The sequence below is a fragment of the Rhinolophus ferrumequinum genome, chromosome 8 (assembly GCF_004115265.2).
Source record: "Rhinolophus ferrumequinum isolate MPI-CBG mRhiFer1 chromosome 8, mRhiFer1_v1.p, whole genome shotgun sequence".
Taxonomy (NCBI): domain Eukaryota; kingdom Metazoa; phylum Chordata; class Mammalia; order Chiroptera; family Rhinolophidae; genus Rhinolophus; species Rhinolophus ferrumequinum.
The window spans coordinates 95,066,528-95,089,374 of NC_046291.1; the positions used below are offsets into that span (position 1 = coordinate 95,066,528).

General features: G+C 40.7%; 1 protein-coding gene across 4 annotated transcripts in view; it reads right to left on the reverse strand.

The window, feature by feature from the left end:
- CNTNAP5 (contactin associated protein family member 5) overlaps positions 1-22,847 on the reverse strand; it is a 769,018-nt gene that overhangs the window by 672,714 nt on the left and 73,457 nt on the right. Inside the window, exon 1 of one of the 4 annotated variants that reach the window (XM_033111360.1) lies at positions 16,795-16,824. The exons of the other annotated variants lie outside the window; for them this stretch is intronic. The gene's annotated coding sequence lies outside the window, so the exon portion shown is untranslated. Of the gene's footprint in view, positions 1-16,794; positions 16,825-22,847 lie in introns of those variants that run through there. 4 annotated transcript variants of the gene reach the window in all.

Consider the following 22,847-nt stretch of genomic DNA (forward strand, 5'->3'; position numbering starts at 1 on the left):
TGATATATCAACTCTAATTTCATACAGTGTATATAATGATTATTATTGTGTAAGTGGAATGGTTAATAACAAGGGCATTGGCAAGAGGCAGAGCTGTGATTCCAGCTTCTCTACATGTTAACTCTGAGGCCTTGGCTTTTGCTTCACCTTCCAGAGTCTCTGTTTCCTCATCTGCAAAATCTGGATAACAGTAAAGCGTACCATGTAAATCTGTGAAAGGGATTCGAAGGGATAATAGATATAATGTACTTAGCACAGTGCCTAGCATGTAGTATGCACTGAGTAAATAGTAACTAAGTCATTACCACTTTTATTGTTGTGTCACTTCATGGGGGGACACTCACATTAAGAGCATGGACGGGACCGTCAGACCAGGCTTGTTTTACAGCCCCCCTGGATGTGCCTTAGGTAGATAAGCTAGAGCACATGCAGAAGTCACCTTGTTCTCTCTCGCTCTGCTTCCTTCTCTACAAAGTACATTTGCCACCATCTACTCCACATAGTTTCAGTCAAGTTTAACTTAATGAGTCACCACATAGAAAGCACTTGTCGTTGTGCTTTTAGTGGCTGCCCAATAAATGCATTTCCCTTGTCCCATGTATCGTCTCACCACCGTTTAAGAAGTTTTAATTTCCTTAATAGCAGTAAGGGTCTGGTGCTCACCAGATAATTAATGCATTGCTATATGACTGATGACACACGTACACGTCGTCCAAACACATGCAGTGTAAGTCCAGGCGAAACTAACAGCAGTTGTTATTGATTTCTGAGTCTGAGGTGTTTGCACACCTAGACAGAAGTAAAAATAGAAATTATTTAAGATGAGGAGACGGTACATCATTATCACATGAGGCAACTCCATAGAGCTAGGTCCTGTGTTAGCTCTCAGATACAGCAGTCTTAAAATTTACATTTATTTTTAAAAAATGGATTCATCTTGGCAATCCACTTAGGGCCTAAGGCCAATGATTTAAGATATTTAATTGAAATTCATATGGCAACGGAGGAAAATTTTTGAAGTATCAAAGCACAGACTTAATTAGTAGCCCATTAGGTGGTCCGATTAAGGAAGAATAAGTTAGTACCACAATGTCTAAAATCACACAACGAGTCAGTGACAGAGCTGATTTTTCAGCCTGGTTCAGCACACTTCCAAGGCCTCCTGGCAAGAGCAGTAGCACTGATCAGTCCTGCAAGAATGCTCAGGAGGATGGTCAGAGAAGGGACGGTCGCCATGGTGAGACAGGACAGCAAGCTGTGCCTGGGGACACAGGAGGGTGAATGGGTTTCTGTCGCTCCTGTTTAGAAAGCTGCCATACCTTGGCTTTGCTTTCAGGTTACAGCCTAACTTTCTGACACCAGCCACAGGCTTCCCATTGTGAGCTCCCGACCAACCCACCGCACGTCATGGACTGCTTCCCCGTCCTCAATGCCCCGTTCCCCGGGTTCCTTTCAAGGCAGGCTCTCTCTTCCACGGGGCCTTGACATGCGCTCTCCTTACTTCCTGAAAGCTGCCTTTCTCTGCCTCCCTCAGGGGTCTTGGACAGCACATCCTATGCCACGTTTGTCCTCTACATAGAAACCTCTGTGTGCTGCCCCCACATGGGTTTCTCCAGCACAGAACTCAGTAGGTGTTAAATTGCATTTTTTAAAATGCCTGAATAAACTTTGGTATGTCGAAAAAAAAAAAAAAAAGGACAAGAGAGCTCTCCAGAAGTAACAACTACCCAATATCCATTATACAATATCTATAGATTATGTGCTCCCAATTTCCATAGCCTATTTATAAATTACTAGCAGGGACCTTGACTTGTAACTATAACCTCCATCGGCTAGGTAGGTAAATAAGTGCATAAAGTTAATTAACAAAGCCGAGATGCTCGTATCTCAGGCATGCTCAGATCTATGTGTCACTGCATTTCCTGTCTCCCTTGCCTAACACTCTCAGTTAAATATAGTAGATGCCAACGATGTAAATGTTTTGACACAATGACAAATACATACTTTCTAGATTTATTCTTTTTTTTTTATCAGAAATAAATCTTACAGGCCTTTGTAGAAGAAAATAGATATTCCGACTAGGAGTTAAGTCCTTTATTTTCCATGTTTTAAAAAGCAGAACAGAATTAAGGACTTTGTTCCCCACTCCGCATTTCCCAAGACTTTTTGGAGTAATAGAGATTATCGCGAAAGGTGGAAACTTAGATTTTGAACTGCCCAGACAGAGGTTTCAGAATAGCAGCAGCACCTGCCCAAAAGTCACAAGTCAGGGCCCTCTCATCTCTGGCAAGGCTGGTCTGCGAGGGTCAGGAAGTTGCCCCTGCACTGCTCACAGATGCCAGTGGGATTGTTTTGGCAGCAACAAAAGACGCACAGGTGGCCTGGCCAGATGCGAGTTGTCCAGTGTTGTTGCTCCGTAAAAGCTCTTGAAATTTTATTTTTTCAGTCAGGGCCATAGGAGGGGAGGAAGTGCTGGCAGCCAGGATAGCATTAATATTTCTCTCTCAGATCCGTACTGCTCATTCCATGTCTGCTATCGGAACGGATGCTGGCCCTTAAAAGGGGCTTAGGGTTTTTGGTTTCATTGTTTGTTGTTTCTTCCTTCTGTTAGAAGAAAATTTCTTAGCTAAGGAGAGGTAATACAGAAAATCATGCTATTTGCCCTGGTTGCACATCTTAAAGAGATTTCTGAATCCAGATAACACAACTGTAAAGCCAGCCAGTTTGTGATATTAACCTCTCTTTTCACTGCCATTGATCTTTTTCTAAGCTAATTTCCTTTGTGATGACACTACCTTGGATCACATGGTAGCAAACTCCTATTTCCTCGCCTTCCTATGCCGAATTCTTTTTGGTAATGACAAGCATAAAGATTTAATATCTGAATAAGGCACATTCTCTCCTTACTCATTTATCAAAATTAAATGTTTGCTATAATAATGTAATGACTAGAAGAAGAACAGTGAGAGTGGAGTGGGAGATATGAGCAGACGGAAGGGGGTTTGGATGGTCTGATTGGAAATAAAGAATATAATGGAACATTCACAGCCTTGAAGGCTTCCAGGGAAACATGTAATATATGTGACTAACCTGGGATACAAAAATTAAAAGGGCGTATTTGCCCTCAATTGTATAGTAATTCAATAAGTTCAAGAAAAACTGTTGATAATATTAATGTATTCCACATATATGTGTATGCATTATAGGTATGTATGTGTGTGTGTGTGTGTGTGTGTGTGTGTGTGTATATACTACTTTTTCATTTTATTTTATTTTATTTTATTGGGGAATATTGGGGAACAGTGTGTTTCTCTGGGGTTCATCAGCTCCAAGTCTTTGTCCTTCAATCTAGTTGTGGAGGGTGCAGCCCACCTCCAAGTCCAGTTGCCATTTTCAATCTTAGTTGCAGGGGACACAGCCCACCATCCCATGTGGGAATTGAACCCACAACCTTGTTGTTGAGAGCTTGTGCTTTAACCAACTGAGCCATTCGGCTGCCCCTATATAACTGTGCCCTTTTATAGGCACAGTTTAAGGACCTGAGGATATAGTGGGGAACAAAATTCCCTGCCTCATGGTGATCGCGAATTTCCATGGTAAAATATTTTAGAATTAGCTTTAGAGGTATATAAACCAAAACTAGTGAGAACATTCAAAGTCATGCAATGTCCTGGAAATTTTGGAAAGTAGATTTCCTGGTGTGACTTAGTAAAAAATAAATAATATAACAAAGTAGCTTGTAACCTTTGAGAACATGAGACAGCTAACCTGGGAGACCTCAGGGTGGGCAGAAGTGCATGTAGCCACACCTCTTCCTTTATTCAAACATCCCTTCAGTTCCTTTTTGTCAAGTTGGCTCACAGGTACCAACCAGCATCATGTTCACAAATGCAAACAGCTGGTTTTACTCAGCACTCTCGGCATTCCTGTGTCAGTAACTCCATTGGGAAGTGCATTTACAGCTTTACGGATTCGTGTTTTCTTAGAAGCTGCTCCAAAGCTCTTTGCAGAGCAGGAATTCCCTCTGGTGCAAAAAGCCTGGGTGACAGGAAGCTCACCAGCACAGGCAGTAAGGGGCTCCCTCCATCTGTGAACATCTGAACTTGTACATGCTCCCCCCAGGGTTGCAGCGTTGTCAGAAAGGCATCTGGAGCAAAATGGGTACACTCAGTGTCACAACATAGGAAGGCTTGTTTCAGATTACAGAAAGTTACTGAAACTCGGGATATTACAGTTTTACAACCCCTTATCTCCATTTCTGAAATCCAGAAAGATCTGATTAAACAAGTGTTTCCCATAAATCACTTGGTGAAGAAACCTAACCTGAACTAATGTGAGCTAACATACTCTTTATTTGTTACACTTCGTGGGAATATCCGTATGTTTCCCTGCAGAAATATAAATGTGTCTAATTAACAGCACTTGAGGTAGTGCACTAACACCCTACTGGGGTGTTCGTTAATATACACATTGAATTACTTCTCCAAATGTTCAAAAATTCTGTAAACAAACCTGGCCCCAAGGTTTCAAATAAGGCATTCTGTTTCGGACAACGCTCTCTTCCCTCATGACTTTGGTAAGACATGTTACCGTCTTGACGACGAGCCCTACTCTTATCAACTTATTTAAAATTTCAACTCTCCTTCCTCTTCCAGACTCTGGATCTCATACAAAGGTTTTTTCTCTTTCTTATATCACCTTGTCATTATTTATAGTGGCACTTGACACAGTGGAAGCATTATAAAGTGTTTGCTAAATATGGCAATGTTAGGTCATTTCTTTGCTATGCTCATTGTTTATTGTCTGTCCCGTGCACACACCCAGCTCCCCATCCCCTAAATACGAGCTTCACAAGGGCAGGGACTGGGTATTCCAGTCCCTAGGAAAGAGTGGCCATAAGAAAAGCTCAATGAATCACAATGAATGAATTAAACATTAATTTAGTTTACTTGTTTTTATAAAAATAACTTAAAATGCTTTGTCTTGAATAAGGGTGCTTTAAAATTTAACAACTAAAACAATGAAAAAAAATAAAAATCCTAAGTCTGTGATACAAGATATCTACTAACAATTTGACATATCATTTTATTCTTATATATTCTTGATTTACTTAAGGTTAAGTCACAAGTATAACTTGTGAAATATTCTTTGTAAGTATGACTTTTAAGAGCTTCATAAGATTCCAGCATATGAATATGACAAAAATTATTTAAGTATTAATCCCTAATGTTAAAGTTCATTGTCAAATATTTGTTTTCATAATTCTGAGATGAACACTAAATTCTGAGAATATTTATCTGTTTTCTACTTAATAAATTTCTAAGTAATTTCTTAGTAAACTCCTAGGTGAAAAGGGAGGGTGTTAAGATCCTTAGCATTGAGGAAAATCAAATCTGACTTGAAAATATTCTAATATTCTTGTCTCCTGCCTCTTTTAGGGAACATCAGGAGAAGAGGGTCCTGTGTGTGTGCGTGTTGGAATACAGCTTAGCAGTATGAGTGATTTTGGCACATTAGGCATAGAGGCATTTAGCAACTAGGATCCAAACTTAAGTGGCAGCTTCCAGTGAAAAGTGCACCTGTCCAGGTTGTCAAGAGAGTTGGCACCAGCTTCCTGGCTTCAAATATGTGTGCCCCAATTTCCCTTTCTCTTTGTCCATGGGTATGGTGACCTCTGCCCTAACTGCTTTAAATGGGCAGTTCAGAAGGTAAAACAAAATATTGCTCACAAAGGTCCTTTTAAAATAAAAATTGTGATACAACTGCAAGGTATTATTAATTCAACACACCAGCAATAAAAGTATTTGTCAGCTGCGTACTATTTACAGCCACTATCAATATGCATCAAATTTCAATTCTTCCCAATGAAATTCAAAGCTCAAAACCCCATTAAATATACTTTGAAATATCAAATGCTCCCTATAATTAATAACAATGACTGGGCACAGAATTCTCAAAGATAGACTTATCTCTATTCAGCAATAGCACATAATATAGAGAAACCAAAGGAAGTAGGCAATTATAGACCAGAGTCCCCTTTGCTACTCTCTGAAGAACAATGAACATGAGTAAACTGAAGCCTTTCTCATGTGACAAATATACTATCTCCGAGTGTTAACACTTAGGTATCATCGTTCCTCCTCTGTGCGGGCGAAGGGTAGTTGGCTGTGCCAAGGGAGGCAATGTCACTGTGCAAACCACCCAACTGCTTTTTCAGAGGCTGAACCTACTTTAGGCAGGTTTCTTTAACTTGTTATGTTTAGTATCTTTCAAATAGGAATAATCATTTGTTCAAAGGCAGGAAGGTGATCAGATGGCATTGTGAGGCTTTTTACAGCTCTTGGAAGAGTGTGTGTGTGTGTGTGTGTGTGTGTGTGTGATGAAAGAGATGGGGGACAGAGGGAGGGACTGAGAAACAGGAGCGGAAGCAGCTGAAGAGGCTCAATTCATGTGATCCTCATATGCCATGTTAAATAGATTAGGTAGAAAGTAATAGAACCACTTATTCTCCAGCAATAATCAAATTAAATCATTTTTTTTCAACCTTAGGGAATAATACTTCAATTTGGTTTGAGAGCAGACCACAGCTTCCCCTCTAGCTCCAGATGCTCCAAGAATGCCAGAACAGGTGAAGCCTCACTGTGTAGCATTTGAAGGATAAAATAGTGCATCTTAGAGAAACCCTTAAGTAAAAAAACAAAAGTTCAAGGTCTTCATGAAAAGACATGCATACTTATCCATAAAAGTCACAGTCTCATCATACTCATATTGATGAATTAGGTTTCAGACCAATACTTCTTTCAATACTACTCCTTTAAAAATGTAAGATCCTTGATCCAAGAGAGCGGAGTAGATAAACATGGTGCCTACGAACTTCCATGAACACATTAAAATTCCAACTAAATTACAGAACAATCAAATTGGAGAACCACCTGAAGTCTAGCCAAACAGAAGTACTATAACAGAAAATATATGAGTAAAGAAGCAGCCACTGCGAGTATGGTAGGAGGGGAAGAGACACAAAATGGGCACCAAACTTCCCTGCGGTGGTTGAGAATCAGGAAGGATTTCTCTCGGCTATGGGATTTCCCTCTGCAGCGAGGTACTCCAGGCCCCCACACCAGGCTCCCGAGCCCAGAGTACAAGTTCTGGGAAGAGGAGCCCCACATCTGGGTGTGAAAAACAGCAGAGATTCCAACTGTTCAGGTGGGATGAAAGGCTGCGGGAAACCCAGACGTTCTCTTAAATGGCGCACACACAGACTCACTCACTTGCAGACACTCACCTTGGGCTCTGGCGAAGAGACAGTGACTCAGGGGGCCTCAGAAACATCTGAGGGTAGACCAAGGTGTAAGGCTTTCAGGGTGGAGGACTGGAGGACAGTCGGCATTCTCCCAGTGATGGGTCCTTCTTCCAAGTAACCAGCAAGCAGGCTCCATCTTGCCTGTGTTGAGCCCACCCTTACAGGCCATATCTGAATCTTATTTGCCTGGTGAGCTCCACTGCTCCACCCTGCTGACTTAGCTGGGACCCTGTCCAACCCAATTCTAGTACAGCTGGAGGCACTTTCTCATGAACAGCCAGTCTCCTGCATTGCACTCTTTCATGGAAAACTATCAGAGTCCATAGGCCCCAGTGGGCAGTGACTGACCTCCATGTGCTCTGAGACTTTTACTGAGTCACTCCAGGCTCAGCACTGGCAACAAAAAAGAATCTACATTAACCTGGTGAGCACAAATGTTCCCACTCTGGTGATTCCCTGAAACCCTGCCTCGCCCAACTTGCAGACCGCATGAGGCTTTATCTGCAGCTGAACCTTACGGGAGGTGGTAGGTGGCAGCAGGCCTCTGGGTGTCCTGGTTTTTTGCAGTTACCTTAGGCCTGGTACTTGTGGCTGCCGACTTCAGTTCACAGCGAAGCCTCTCCCACATTCCTCCAGATTTAGTGCAGGCAGCGAACAACCACGGATCACTTTATAGCTCCTACCAGGTAGTCCCCAGAGGGTAACAGGCAGTAGGTGACCTTAGCCAGCCCCAGAGCCCCTCCCAAGAGGCCCAGAACCAACATACTTAGAAGTTGGTTACAAACCATAGCAGAGCACCATCCAATTAGCCCCACAAGTGACACACACAAAGGATGGTCTCAATAGGCACCAGCTTTTTTTTTTTTTTTCTGGGGTGAATCTCATTCTGTGTGGTAAGTCCCCTGCACAGCAGCCTGTAAACAGTGGATGTGGCCAAACCCCACAGCCAGTGAGCTTGAGGGTAAATCCCACCCACTGATGTGCCAATAGCAATCAAGGCTCAACTACAGCAGGAGGACACACAAAACCAACATGAGAGACACTCCAGGAGCACCCAATTCAGGTGACCAGGGAAATTGAGCCACTGAGCCCCACAGGACACTACATAAGGCCAGCTGGCAAAGACTGGGAAACATAGCAGATATATCTAATACACAGAAACAAACACAAACAGGCAGCCAAAATGAAGAAACAAAGAAATGCATCCCAAAGGAAAGAACAGAAGAAAAATTCAGAAAAAGAACTAAACCAAAAAAAAAAAAAAAAAAAAAAAAAGAACTAAACAAAACGGAGGCAAGCAACCTTTCAAAGATAGAGTTCAAAACAATGGTTATAAGGATGCTCAAGGAACTTAGAGAAAACTTCAACAAACAGATAGACAGCATAGAAAAGGACGTAGAAACCATAAAGAAGAACCAGTTCAGAAGTGAACAATATAATAACTGAAATGAAGAATGTACTAGAAAGAATTAATGGCAGATTACATAAAGCAGAGGACTGAATCAACAATTTGGAAGACAGGGTAGCAGAAAACACCCAATCGAAACAGCAAAAGAAAAATGAATTCAAAAAAATGAGGAGAGTTTAAAAGACCTCTGGGACAACAACAAATGTAAAAATATTTGCATCATAGAGTTACCAGAAGGAGAAGAGAGAAAGCAAGAGATTGAGAACCTACTTGAAGTAATAATGACTGAAAACTTTCCTAATCTGGTGAAGAAAATAGACATATGAGTACTGGAAGCACAGAGTGTCCCAAACAAGATGAACCCAAACAGGCCCACACCAAGACACCGCATAATTAAAAATGGCAAAGTTAAAGACAAAGAGAGAATCCTAAAAGTAGCAAGAGAAAGGCAACTGGTAACTTATAAGGGAGCTCCCATAAGACTACCAGGTGATTTCTCAACAAAAGTTTTGCAGGCCAGAAGGGATTGGCACAAAATATTCAAGTGATGAGAAGCAAGGATCTACAATCAAGACTACCCTACCAAGCAAGGCCATCATTTAAAATTGTACACCTGAAACCTATGTAACTTTACTAACAATTGTCACCCCAATAAACTTTAATTAAGAAAAAGAAAGAAAGAAATGTAAAGAGGGAAAAAAAATTGAAGGACAGATGAAGAGCTTCTCAGACAACAAAAAGCTAACGGAGTTCATCACTATCAAACCGGTATTAAAAGGAATGTTAGAGGGTCTTCTTTGAGATGGGAAGAAATATAAAAAATTTGAATATTAAAATGCCAATAACTACATATCTATCAACAATTACTTTCAATGTAAATGGAGTAAATGCTCCAATCAAAAACATAGGATGGCTGAATGGATAAGAAAACAAAACCCTTACATATGCTGCCTACAAAAGACTTCAAATTGAAAGTCACACAAAACCGAAATAAATGGATGGTAAAGTTATTTCATGAAAATGGAAACAAACAAACAAACAAAAAAGCTTAGGTAGCAACACTTATGACAGACAAAATAGACCTTAAAACAAAGTGTATAACAAGAGACAAAGAAGGACCCACTAATCCCATTTCTGGATATTTATCAGAAGAAACCCAAACGCTATTTCGAGGGCACATGTTCATCCATCTGTTCATTGCAGCATTATTTACAATGGCCAAGATGTGGAGGCAGCCTGGGTGTCTGTCGATAGAAAAATGGATAATGAGTCAGTGGTACATATATACAACGGAATATTGCTCGGCCAGGGAAGGGAATGGGTACTTGCCATGTGCAGCGGCATAGATGTATTTGGAGGGTATTGTGCTGAGTGGAGTGTGTCAGACAGAGAAAGACAGATGCAATGTGTGCTATCGCTTCTGTGTGGAATCTACAGAACCCAATAAACAAACAAACCAAACAGAAACAAACTCATAGATACAGAGAACATTTTGAAGGTTGCCAGGTGGGAGGGGGGTTGAAAGGGTAGGTGAAAAAGGGGAAGAGACTTAAGAAGTATAAACTGGTTGTTACACAGTAGTCATGGGGATGTAGGTTATAACATAAGGAATATAGTCAATAATATTGGTTTAAGATGGGTACTAGATTTGTTGGGTGATAGGTGGGAAGGTGTTGGGGTGCAGGGTGAAAAAGGTGAAGGGATTAAGAAATATAAATTGGTAGTTATGGGGATGTAAAGAAAAGTATACAAATTTAAATTATACAAATTTCACACCACTATGCTAGACACCTGAAATTAATATAAAATAATGCTGAATGTCAAAAAAAAAAAAAATGTACCGTAAGATCCTCTAGGACAGGGATGTTGAGTTATTTTATGTTTCCTGAATAAAACAAGGTATTGATAGTTGTTCCATATGGAATCACAACATGTTTTCAAGAATCAGTAGACCTTGGCATATATTCGCTCCTCTCTTGTTTGTTGTTGTTCTGTAGGAGCGGATATGTGGCAGAGGCAAAGGAAAGAGGAGCTCAGAGACATTTAGTCTCTAGTTAGTATCTGGGTTGCATCCAACTGATCAGAGACACATGTGAGCTACTGACATAAAGAGGGAGGGGGGCTTGGGACTCAACCAACTTTTCACCTTCAGCTTCCCCATCTCCAATGGATAATCTCGAATGTTCCTCTTTGGTTTAATATTTTTCAGTTCTTTTTCATTAAGGAAATCTTTGCTGACTGCATGAAATCCAGTAAAATTTAATTGCCCTTAAATATGGATCAAATAGGGTAGAGAAGGCAGTGTCAGGTCACCCCCTTGGCTTACCTTCTGACTTATTACCCGGTACCCAGTACCTTTTTCCACACGCTGTTTATTTCAGAAAGCAAGCAAACAAACAACAACAACAACAACAAAACAATGCTAGTCCAGGCTCAGAACCCTTTGGTAACCATGATCCTGTCATTTGTTTTACACAGAATGGTCACTGACTTCTCTATATGTTCAAGTCTTGCCATCATCTTTTCAATGGCAAGTACAAATTCACGACGATCTCTACACTTCTGACATTGTTTCTGTACCTAGCAACTGGATTTATAGACACATATGTCATACTTTACTTATTAGAATGTAAGCTCCTTAACCTTCAGACTGGTCTTAATCCCATCCTTTAATTATCTCAAAGCATTCAAAAGAGCAATGTCTTGTGTATGTTGACTGCATGAGTATTGACGAACAGAAAATTTCTCTAGACTTGGACTTTATTCATGTAATTTTGTTCTAAGCTATTAAATCTCCATAATTAGTGAACAGTATCAGAGTTTATGTTAGATTACCATTCAAAGTAAAAAAAAAAAAATCATTGAGGTTTTCTCCTTATGAAACTCTGTGTGGAACCAGCTGAAATTGAGCCCTTTTTTCCTTTTCTATCCTTTTTTATTTATATGCAAATAAAATCTGGTTAAAGTTAATAGGGAGAGCAAACTTGAAAAAAAAAAAAGATATCATAAAGTGTAATATGCAGCTTTATTTATTCATGTATTTATTCATTCATTGATACATTCAAAAAAAGTGATGGAACATCAATGCTGAGTCAGAGCCTGTTCTAAGTGGTGAGATGTGGAGCTGGAAGGGGTTTCTAGCTCTTGAAGAATTTGTGGCCTGGCAAAGAATATGAAAATGTGCACAGAGCACAACACAGTACGAGTCATGATAAAGGGTGACTTGAGAGACAGGATAACCCGGGGAGGGATATCATATCCAGCCTACAGAGGGGGTCACCCCTCTTAGCGAATGTTATGCCTAATTCCCTTAGGAAGTTGGAACAGGATATCCCAAGAGGACAAAACTGCATATGTAATGGCAAAGGAGCATAAGCATGTCCAAAGAAGAGCATGTTCTTTACAATGACCAGAGCTTTACTGAAGAAGGGGCACTTCCTGGAGAATGTGACAATTAATCTAAGCAAAGTGTATGGAAGAGGTTCAAATGCTCCTAGCCAGCCTGTCTCAGTGTAAACTTGACTGTGTGTGTGTGTGCGTGTGTGTGTGTGTGTGTGTGTGTGTGTGTGTGTGTTTCCATCTCTCCCTCTCTGTCTCTCACGGTAATCCTATGGTTAACACTGTTGTCTCACGTTTTCCCCCTATTGTTAGTTCCTATTCCCATTCTTGTCACCTTATGGCTACAGCCAAGGGAAAGCTCAAAATGTGAAGGTTTGGGGCCATTTTTCAGGCTCCTCTGATTCTGCTACAGCTCTGGGGCTATGTAGGATGGAATAGCCATGACCCCTCTCCTTACGGGCCTCAGATGATTACAACACAAAACTATACCATTAGAAAAACGTGAAACGCTAATTGAAAATCTGGCATTACAGTTTTTAAGTATAAAGACCACATGCCCTAGATTATCTGGATGACACAATTTCAACATTCCTCATCTAATGGGAGACAGTTCACACAGATTTAGTGTTTATTGTTGCCCCAAAAGTACATGATGCAGAAGTTCAGATAATTCCGTGATGAATAAAGATCAAGCCCATCAATAAGGCCATTATTCATGAAGGAGGTGATGCTTGCTCCAGCTTTCAAGGATGAAATAGGAATAAACGAGGTTTACGTGACACAGAGCGGAATGAATCACAAGACACAGCAAGAGTTATGATGTGTGTAAACACTCGACAAATACAACAAAATAAAAAAGCAAATAAACAAAACCTAGGTCTCCACGGCTAATTTTTGGTGGAGAGAAAGATGGTGACATGGAGGTGGATGTGGATAGAGGTGTAGATCCATCTGTAAATGTTGGAGTATAGTAGGTATTGAGAAAGGAATAGGAGTGGAAATAGCTAGATGATGAGACACACTTCAAGTCTCCACAAGGGAAAGTAGTATTTGCAGTTTCAGAGGGAAACAGACACTCCCTTGATAAATGTAAGTTCTTTTTATGACCATATGAGTTGTCCATTTATTTTTTTCTTATGTCTCTTCAAGCCCACCCTTACTCATCCAGTGCAGACATGCACAGTAGAAATACAGAGGAAATGAGGCACTCAAGCTTACATCCTCCTGGTGTAGGTGGGAGGCCCCAAAAGGTCTAAGGAGCCCAGGGTCCTCCCCTTCCCTGCGGAGAGCCTTAGTGAGAAGCTGAGGTGTCAGCTGCCAAAGCTCAAGGTGCTTTCTGGATACACACCCGGCTCTCAAGTGGAACTGGCTGGGGAAACTCCTTGCACTCCAGCAGATAGGAATTCTCAGAAAAGGTGCAATTATCAGGCTTTGTAAGATGTAAAATACTTGGCCATTCATGAACTTATGCAGAGAATAATTGTATAACTTTTGAGTTTTTTAGGCTCCCTTACTTCTTGTCCCTGTTGCCTCACTGCTTCTTAGGGAGAGAAATGGGGATTAATATGGAGCTTTGCTGCTCATATCAGCATGCCCTGTATCTTTCAATTAATTCTCCCAACAATCTCTTTAGCAGCTATTTGTATTTCAACTATACAAATGAGGAAACTGAAATGCTGGCATAAAATCTCCAGTCACGCAACCAGGAAGAAGCACAATCACAATTTGAAGCCTAGCTTATCTGATTGTAAGCTCAGTGATCTTCCACAGTGTAACATTTCTTCTGGGAGGATGAAGTTTGGGATGGGGTCAGATCAGGAGGAGTGCTGGAGAACAGTGGCTGCTAAGACTCAGAAAGAGTGCTGATGGATACAGGTATACCCAAAAAGCTCGGTGGGAGAGATCATGAGGAGTACTGTATTACTACTGTATCTTTTATTTCAATTATTCACATGATTTTGGGGCCCCAGGACCATGAACAATTGAGGTTTATTATGTAGTGTGTTCTATTGACTAGAAGTAGACAATATGGATTTTACGAGATAGAAATAGCTTTGGGCCAGAACTCTTGCTGGGGGTATTTTATTAATAGCAAGCTTTCTGCAGAAGAGACTACCATATAAATAAACCCAGTGTAATGTTGTTCCCAAACTAGCTTTTATTATTAGACCCCATAGTTTCTGTTTAACACCCAAGTTCATTAATTTTTTTCCATGGGCTAATTAGTCTGGGGATTATTTCTGATTGTCTCTTTCCCTGCACCCTCCCCCGCACTCCGCTTTTAATGGAGACAGACACATTGTCCTTGCAGAGATTTTCCTTTACTTCGGAAAGAAAATGAGGATGAGATTAAGTAGCTATGGCTCCATGGAATGAACCCCATAAAACTCACTGATTCACAGAGGTGAGACTTTTACAACACCTCAACACTGGTCTTAACAAATGAGTGATACCAGAATTAGGCTCCTCATGTATTTGAAAATATGTTTGGTTGACACATACAAAGAACTAGCACATTACACTGGTAATGTTGCAGGAAAGAACAGCAATTAAGGAAAAAAGAGGCAGCTGCTTTAGCCACTTGAACTCCCATCAGAGCACAGCTGTTTGATAGCAGCGATAGACATTCTGACTTTAACAGAAGCAATAGGATTTACTTACTTGTTTGTTTCTCTATCTATTTATCTACTCATTACTGTTTGCCATCTCTTGTGCTGGGGTATAGATGCACAGACATGACCCAGATGTTGTTCTGGCTCGCAAGGATCCCACAGTCATCTGGGTGGGAACAACTCTGTGGGTGAAAGAAAGCACCAGCCCTGCTTCACTGACAGTCAGTGCTGGTATGGGGGGGACACACAGACAGCAGTGCTTGATCAAAGCATATTGGCAAAGGCTTCACAAGAGAGGAGACATTTGAGCTGAATCTTCTAATCCTCCAGCAAGATAAGCAGAACATTTCCTGTAGGGGGAACAGCACCACCCCTCGACCCCCATCTGTGCAACTGCATCCTCATAAGAATGCAAGGAGAGAGGATCTTCCTAGGAGAACCTCTTTCAGGCTGTACAGGCTGTACAGAGCTCAGATTGCTGGGACAGCTAGTACCTCGCACTGCAGAAACTATTGATGTAAGGAGTTCTCAGGAAGGCATAGAGACTCTTCTAGGCATTTTTAGGACAATAGGGCTTGGAAGGGAGAGGGACACTTATTTGAAGCAGAGGCAGCTATACAGGAAATGGTGAAACCCTGGGTGGAGTTTTACTTTGTTATTGGAATGAGTTAGAAAATTTAGCCGGTCTGCATCTTATCAACCTTTTCTGAAAAATGGGAATTATGATATCTGATTTATCCTCTTTGCAGGGTATTTGATCAAATATATAAAATGCTTTGTAAACCAGACAGACTTCTACAATGGAAGAATTGCACTATTATTGTTATTATTATTATTGCTGTCATTGATAGTGTGATTAAGGAATTAAAGAGAGAAATACGAGTAGAGATGCCTGAGAAAAGTACAACAGACAGAGGTGCCAGATGTGGGTGGTTCAGTGAGCTGTAGAAGGAAATGTATTTATACAGTTGAAAAGATAAATGAATACTTACTATTAAATGGTATTAAATGGTATTTAACGTGTCAAAGGCTCTGCCATGCATTATTTCAACAACCTCAGGAAGTTGATAGGACAAAAATTATATCTCTATTTTATAGGTGAGAAACTTAGATAATTGTTAACTGAGTGTCCAACACATAGTGAATTCTCATTAGATATCAGTTATTGGTACTATTGTTATATTAGTATATCACTATTTTATCACAATGATTTAATGTTCATAGAGCTTGACTATTTGCATAGACCCAGGAACCATAATAATTAACCAAATTGCTGATCTATAAAATCAGGTTAATAAGATTGATTCCATTTACCTCACACAATTGTTTTAATGGTAATGTCAGATGACCCATTTGGAAATATGTTATGTAATTTGACCAGACAAAAGCAAGTCACAGTAAGACCATATTTCATAGGGAATATTTGCTTAACTGTGCAAGAAAAATGTAACTCTAAGAGTTGAGCATAGTTCACCCCACTGTAATGTCTAACTGCAAAAATATAAGCCATAAACCGTCCACCTCATGAAGCCAACAGAAGGCTGTGCTGAGAACGACCAATCCCATTCACTGTAGTGAGCCCTGCCTGCAGTGTCATGGGTTCTCAGAGTCAGCAGTTGGGAAGGAGAGGCGATGTTCTGCTCAGATTGTCAGTCTTCTGCACTAAGGAACAAGATAAAGACCACGTCTGACCAAGGGCTCACCTGAAGTTCAGTCTGTGGCCTCTTTCAAGTTAGAATGCCTTCCACTTCAGGTCCTGATTGTTGATCACTGATAATCCTTGGCTGACCCTGGGAAGGGCTGCTGCCGCTCTGTGTCTTTCTAACTTCACCTTCCTAGTGTTGTGTTCTCTGAGACCTCAGTTCTGTGGCAGCATCTCCTCTGGATATAACCATAGGAGAGGTCTCAATGCCCCTTTTGTGTGCAGACATCTTTCCTGCTCAGATACAATCTGAAGATGGGCTTCTTTTAAACACAATGGCTCTGCCTGGGCAGCACATTCAAATGTTCTCTTTTTCTTTGCCAAGGAAGAACAGGGCATCCCTTTTCTCTCAATAGAATGTGAACACATTCAATAGACTAAGTAGATATTTATTAATATACTTTAGCCCATGCTGCTTTCATAGTCTTACCTGGAGAGGACGAGGTCCTTAGTTTGCATCCATCCTTTGTGCACAATCACGGCGTGCTTACGAATGATGTGCAGGCCAAGACTGAAAGCTAAAGGAAATCTTGACCTTGTCCTCACCGGTTGAAGAAGGAGGATTCATAAGGGAAGGAGAGTATGTATTTCTTTCTAAAACTTGTATGTTGGAAAGAAAAAGGAATGCTTGTAACTGTGGGACTTTTTTTTTTCCTTATAAGTCTTTCACTTAGCTTCTGCAAAGAAACTGTCCTCTTTCCTCAATTGGGAAAATAAAATCAATGTCTTGCAGCCCCACTACCGTAACACATTTGGATTGAATCTGCATGGAGCCACCAACGCGAAATGAATCCCAAGACCACTTCCTAATCTCTCACCCCCCAGTCACTTACCCATCAGGAAATCACTGGAATTGCTGAAGCAATGACACACAATTCAATTCCTGAGTACAGGGTCAGGCGAATCTGAAATTGAAGCCCAGCTCTGCAGTTACCAGCTTGATCAACTCATTTAACCCTTCTTCACCCTCACTTCCTCCTCTGCCAGTGGAGTGAGTAGTACGCATAGCACAGGGTGGTTAAGAGAACTTAATTTCCTGGCTGGGAAGTCCTTCATGACATTCCTACATATGATGAACAATAAAGAACCTCTCCTACAGAATGTGATCTTAATGAAGTTGCAGTATTAAATGTATCATCACAGTATGGCTGAATTAAAGAAAAAAAATCTGCTATATGAACTCAATATACAGATCAGAAAAGCGGGGCCCTATCCACTTGAAATAACATATTTACGATTACACAGCTATTCCATCAGGGTTAGGACTATAACCCAAGCCAACTAATGTTCCTAGGCCAATGCTCCTTCCGCAAAAACACAGCCACGCATATTAACGGAAAACAGGTTCACTGTTGTACCCTACTTTATAGAACTTTTTAAAAGAAATCAAAGTTCAAAAGAAGCTGCTACTACTAATGTTTATGGAAATATTCTTTGAATTGTTATTCTTCTAAGGATTGCTACCATTATAACAAAATCATCTTTTTTCTTTTTCATTTACAAAAAGGAGGAAACTATCCAAATAGGGCTGATTGATGCATATTCTGTATTCTTTCAGTGTTTGAATGTCTACTCTGACCATCCCATAGCACTAAAGGGAAACTAAAAATTTAGCTACTAGGCACTAAAGGAGGAGAGTCTCTATGTTGAGGTAAGAAACAAAGTTGGCAAAATAAAGCATATATTCAAAGTATGTAAAAACCAAATAATACCAAAAAAAGTGAAAAGATTCAATGTCAAAAAGATTCTGGGGCTCCCAGTTAGTGTTGGAGGAGCCTAGAGGATGCATGTGGAGGTGACCAGTTGTCCTGTCTGGCCCAGAAGGGTCTCAGTTTATGTATCTTTTTCAGGCACAAAAATTAATTATGTCCCTTTCAGTCTCAAATGTTATATGGTCACTCCATGGATAGTGCATGGACATTTCATGAGAAAGATTTAATTTGGATGAAAGGGCAGGGTGCAGGGGGAAGCAGTTGAGTACAAGAGAGAACAGCAGTACTGTGGGAGTTGAGGCTAAGAGTCGGGTGTGTCCAAAGTATTGACAATGCAGTTTCAAGCTGGGGAATGACCCTGGCTGCCAAAGGACGGAACAGTCTGTCCTTCTTGTTTCCTCTCCTGTTCATTCATTTCAGAGTTAGCACTTTAAAGCCACCCAAATTCAACACTGAAAACAAAGGTAATTTCCTAGATATTAAGAGGAAATAAAAGATGATCAGATGCGGACCCTGAAATATATTTGATATTTGTAATTTTAGTAGCAAATCCTTGTCACAGAAAAGAGAAACCAGAAAAATGTTTCCAAAGTCTAATTACAACAGTGGATTATACCCTTGAATTTGGCAAGTTGACAATCTGTACGGAATGAAGATGAGATTCCAGGCTGGGATTTAATGCCACAAGACCGTCCTCTACCTCTGTGCATGTAATTTACTGTAATTTTGCAGTACTCTCAGGATTAGGGACAGTATCAGTTTATTCATTTGCAACAGTGACAGAAAACCTATTACAATGTAAGACAGGTCAGCTGGGGGGCATCCTTCCCTCCATGATCAGATAGGAAAATAACAAACCCAGATAAAGAGATTTTAAAGCAATCATTCTGGAGCTTCGATTAAGGCTTCCTTATCCTATTTAATATGATTTTCAGGCCTTTCATATTAAACCACAATTTTATTATGCTCAATCTAATGCCTTGTACTGGAGTAGGATGTGCCTATTATGTTTGCCAAAATTTGCACAATACACAATATTTAAGACCATCTATAAACAGAGAATAAGCAAACACACGCATGAATACAATTTTGGAAAGGTTGTAAAGTCCTACTCTCACCCTTCCCTTCCCTTCCCTTTGCCTTTTTGTAGATATCTTAAAATGACCTCCATTTAATTTTCTTAAAAACTGTCAAAGTGAGCATGTTAGAGAAGGGGGTAAGGATACGTGGAGCTGAGGAGTCATGTGTTTGTGGCCACACAGTTCTCTGACCTGCCACTGGGACAAAAGACCCGCTGGACCCCAAAGCCCAGGGGTTCTCTTCACTCTTCATTAGCTTCAGAAATTCAGCCTTTCAAAGGACTTAACTCATGATGTGACCACCTCTGGAGAAGAATTTTACTTTCGTCTGGTCCTTAATGTGAGAGAATTTTTCTCGTAGCCTTTCTTCTCATCCAACTTAAGGTTTTAATATACGTGAAGTTCAGAGCACGGGGGTGGGACACATCAGAGGAAGTGAAATCAGCCTCCTAGAAGGGACACTGACACTGGCATCAGGAACCCCTCCATTGACAGCATGGTCTGCCCTTGTTAGCTGGGATGTGAAGGGGAAGATTCTTTTTGTTTGTTTGTTTGTTTTATTCACATCTCTGTGTTTCACTTTCTCACCTGTAAAATGGGACTGACAAAGTTAGTAATCCATGGGTGAACTTGGCCTAAAATAGGCATTCCGTAAATTAGAGATCGTTACTTCTGTCTCTTCCCTTTACCTACCTCACCACATACTTTAGCTTCTAGAAGCTGTAAAGTTCTGAATTTGCTAATTCCAAAATTGAAGGAAAGACTACAGAGAAAGGGAGAATGTGAAATGAAGGACCAATTGCTCTCTTGGGCCTGGCTTTATTTGAGAGTGCCTGCTAAGTTTGCAGAAACCATGGAGATGAACACTTTATACTTGGTCTAACAAATAGAAACAATTTTACCAGAGTCATTCAGTATGCAAACACTTTTTAAAAATAAGCAAGAGTTGTTACGACTTTAAATATATCTGTGCTTGACAGCCTGCCTAATGTTTCACGATTTAATTAGTAGTATCATTTCCTTGGACTTAAGGTTATCAATCACGTTACAGTTATTTCATTTCCGGCTGTCTAAATATAGCTGGGTAGAGATCTGGCATTTTTCCCTTTGCAGGATGAGTGAGACTTTTCAAGGAGAAAATGGCAGTGGGAAGAAATGAGACCACTGTATATAACGAGCCACGAATCATGCCCATCAAATAATTTCAACTTTAACGAATCCACAGCTATTTAGCATCTCTCCTCTTCCCACCAAGTATCCGCTGACATGGAATCTTCAGTAGGAAGTTCACAAAAGAGCTGAGGATGAAAAATGAACAAACAAAAGCCAATTAATCTAATTAATGGTGGTAATAGTACCACGCATCTGCCTCATACCGTTCACAGCAGGCACTTCTGCAAAAGTGATTTTATTTAACCTCATTTCATTAGTGTGAAGTGCTAAACTGTTTGGTTCACACTATGAAACTCAGCTGATGTTCCGGTGAGGGAAAGGTCAATAGGGGTCACAGTGGTTGGAGAGCTTCAGGTCAGGATGCGTGGCTGTGAAAGTTGAGTGCACTGGATAATTCAGGGTGGGCTGGAGGACAGGGGCACTGTGTCCCTTCGCTCATTTCCTATGGTGCATCTCAAAACTCAAAATAATTCAAAATTGTCCCAAATGTAGGCTCTTTTAAAGCCTAATTCAGCACTTGACCAAAAAGGCATATGCTTTTTAGTTTTGCATCTCTCCTCAATGACGATAAAAGTCCTGGCAGCCAGACATAAGCAGTGATTGTGTCGACTGTGCAGGCTTCAATGAAACCAAAAACAGAGAAAGGAGAAAGGCTCTGAAATATTTCAGAGATGAAAATAAGTATGGAAAGCAGGCAAGGGAAGTGTAAAAACATGTGCTAGAAGACCAGCTGGGGAGGAAGCGTTGTGGTTTTTCATCCATGATTTGTATTGATGAGTCAGACGTGCTTTCAACGGTCAGTCTGTGCCTTATGCAGACTGAGTAAAGACAATCACAGGAGACATGTGAATGGTTTTAACTCAAGCAAAGACCATTAACGTGTGTCCATGATTCTGTGTGTGTGTTTGTGTGTGTGTGTGTGTGTGTGTGTGTGTGTGTGTGTGTGGCTAAATACCAAAAGCTTCCATCATTTCAAGATAAAGAAGTGCTGCTAATCAGGAGAAGTAGCCAATGACAAGAACATGTTAGATGGGCTAACTCATTACGGCACTGATTAACTCTCATGCCTTTCTAACTCTGAATCCCACCCTCTTGTGCCACACCAAGGACACCGTGAGTAGATTTAGCACATAGACCTCCCACATGCGTCTGTCTTAAAAAGAAGAGCCTCTCTGCAAACAAGATTGGAGTGTGAGTGACTGCATGCCCAAACTTCTTTGAGGTCATATAACCAGGTAACAAGCACATTTGTCGCCATGCAGTTGGTGTCTTCTTTCATGCCAAACATGTAATCTGACTCTTCCGAACACACAATGCTATTTTGCTTTCATTAATGTAATTTCTCCCAAGGGCACTGCAGTGGTTGACACTTGCCAGGAAGTACCAGGCCTCTATTTACATTCCAGGCTCTGCCCCTGACATTTAGCTATTGGTCTAGGACAAACTGAGCAACTCCTCTACACCTTAGTTTCCTCACCTGTGAAAAAATTCTGGTTAGATCACTCAATTCCTAAACTACATTAAACTCTATTTTCCCCTCAGACTAACCTCTTTTCTCTAAGTCTATTCATGTTCTATGATCTTGTAAGATACAGCTTATGTATCACGTCTTTCAAAGATACTTGTGCAGACCTAGCTTCTTTCCTTTCCCTCACCGTGACTTCTTTCTGCTCTGAGGATGCCAAACCAGTTTTCTCTAGTTTACTTCTGCTCCTTTCCACTTGATGGTGTTTTTGTTTGTTTGTTTGTTTGTTGTTTTCTGTTTCTTCCTCAAATGTTCTTTCTCCCTCATTGCCTCTCTTCTGTGTCGTTCTGTTTAGGTCTGGGATGTGATGAGAAGTCTGAGTGATCAGCACCTACTCTGTGCTCAAGTACACAACACTCCATCACCATTATCATTAGACGTCACTTCTTGCCTTCTACCATAGCTGCTGTGTCTGTCACTTTCATCAGTTTCTGACATGCAGGAGGCTTGTGCTCTATCCCCAGAGTCGTGGTTCCCAAACCTGGCCACATAGTAGAAGGATCTGGAGAGCACCTCAACATCTCAACACCCAGGTCACTCCACATAACAATTAAATCAGAAACCGAGCAGAAGAGAACTGTGCTCACTATTTTTCTTCACACCCAAGGAAAAGTAGCAGGTCATCTGCTCCTGCTGTGGGAAGTGAGGTAGTAGGACTCACACCCTTGCAGGTGGTGCCTCTTATTGCACATTTTCTAATTTGAACACCTGCTTCCCACTCCATCCCTGTACTAAATGCAGACAGAGGACCAACCACCTGAGCTAAGATTTGATCTGGACTTCCCTTCAGAAGTCACTGTTGCCACATTTTTCTTCTTGTTAGTTCTTTCTTTACACCTAAAAAATAAAACAAATAAACACAAAAAAACTGGCCCTCTAAATCATTTAATGTTTTTTTTTTTCTTTATGGTTTTGGGTTTGTATTAACTCAAGGCCAATAAAGAGAGAAAGAAATTAGGCCAAGCATGTGCTTTACAAACTAGCACATTTACAT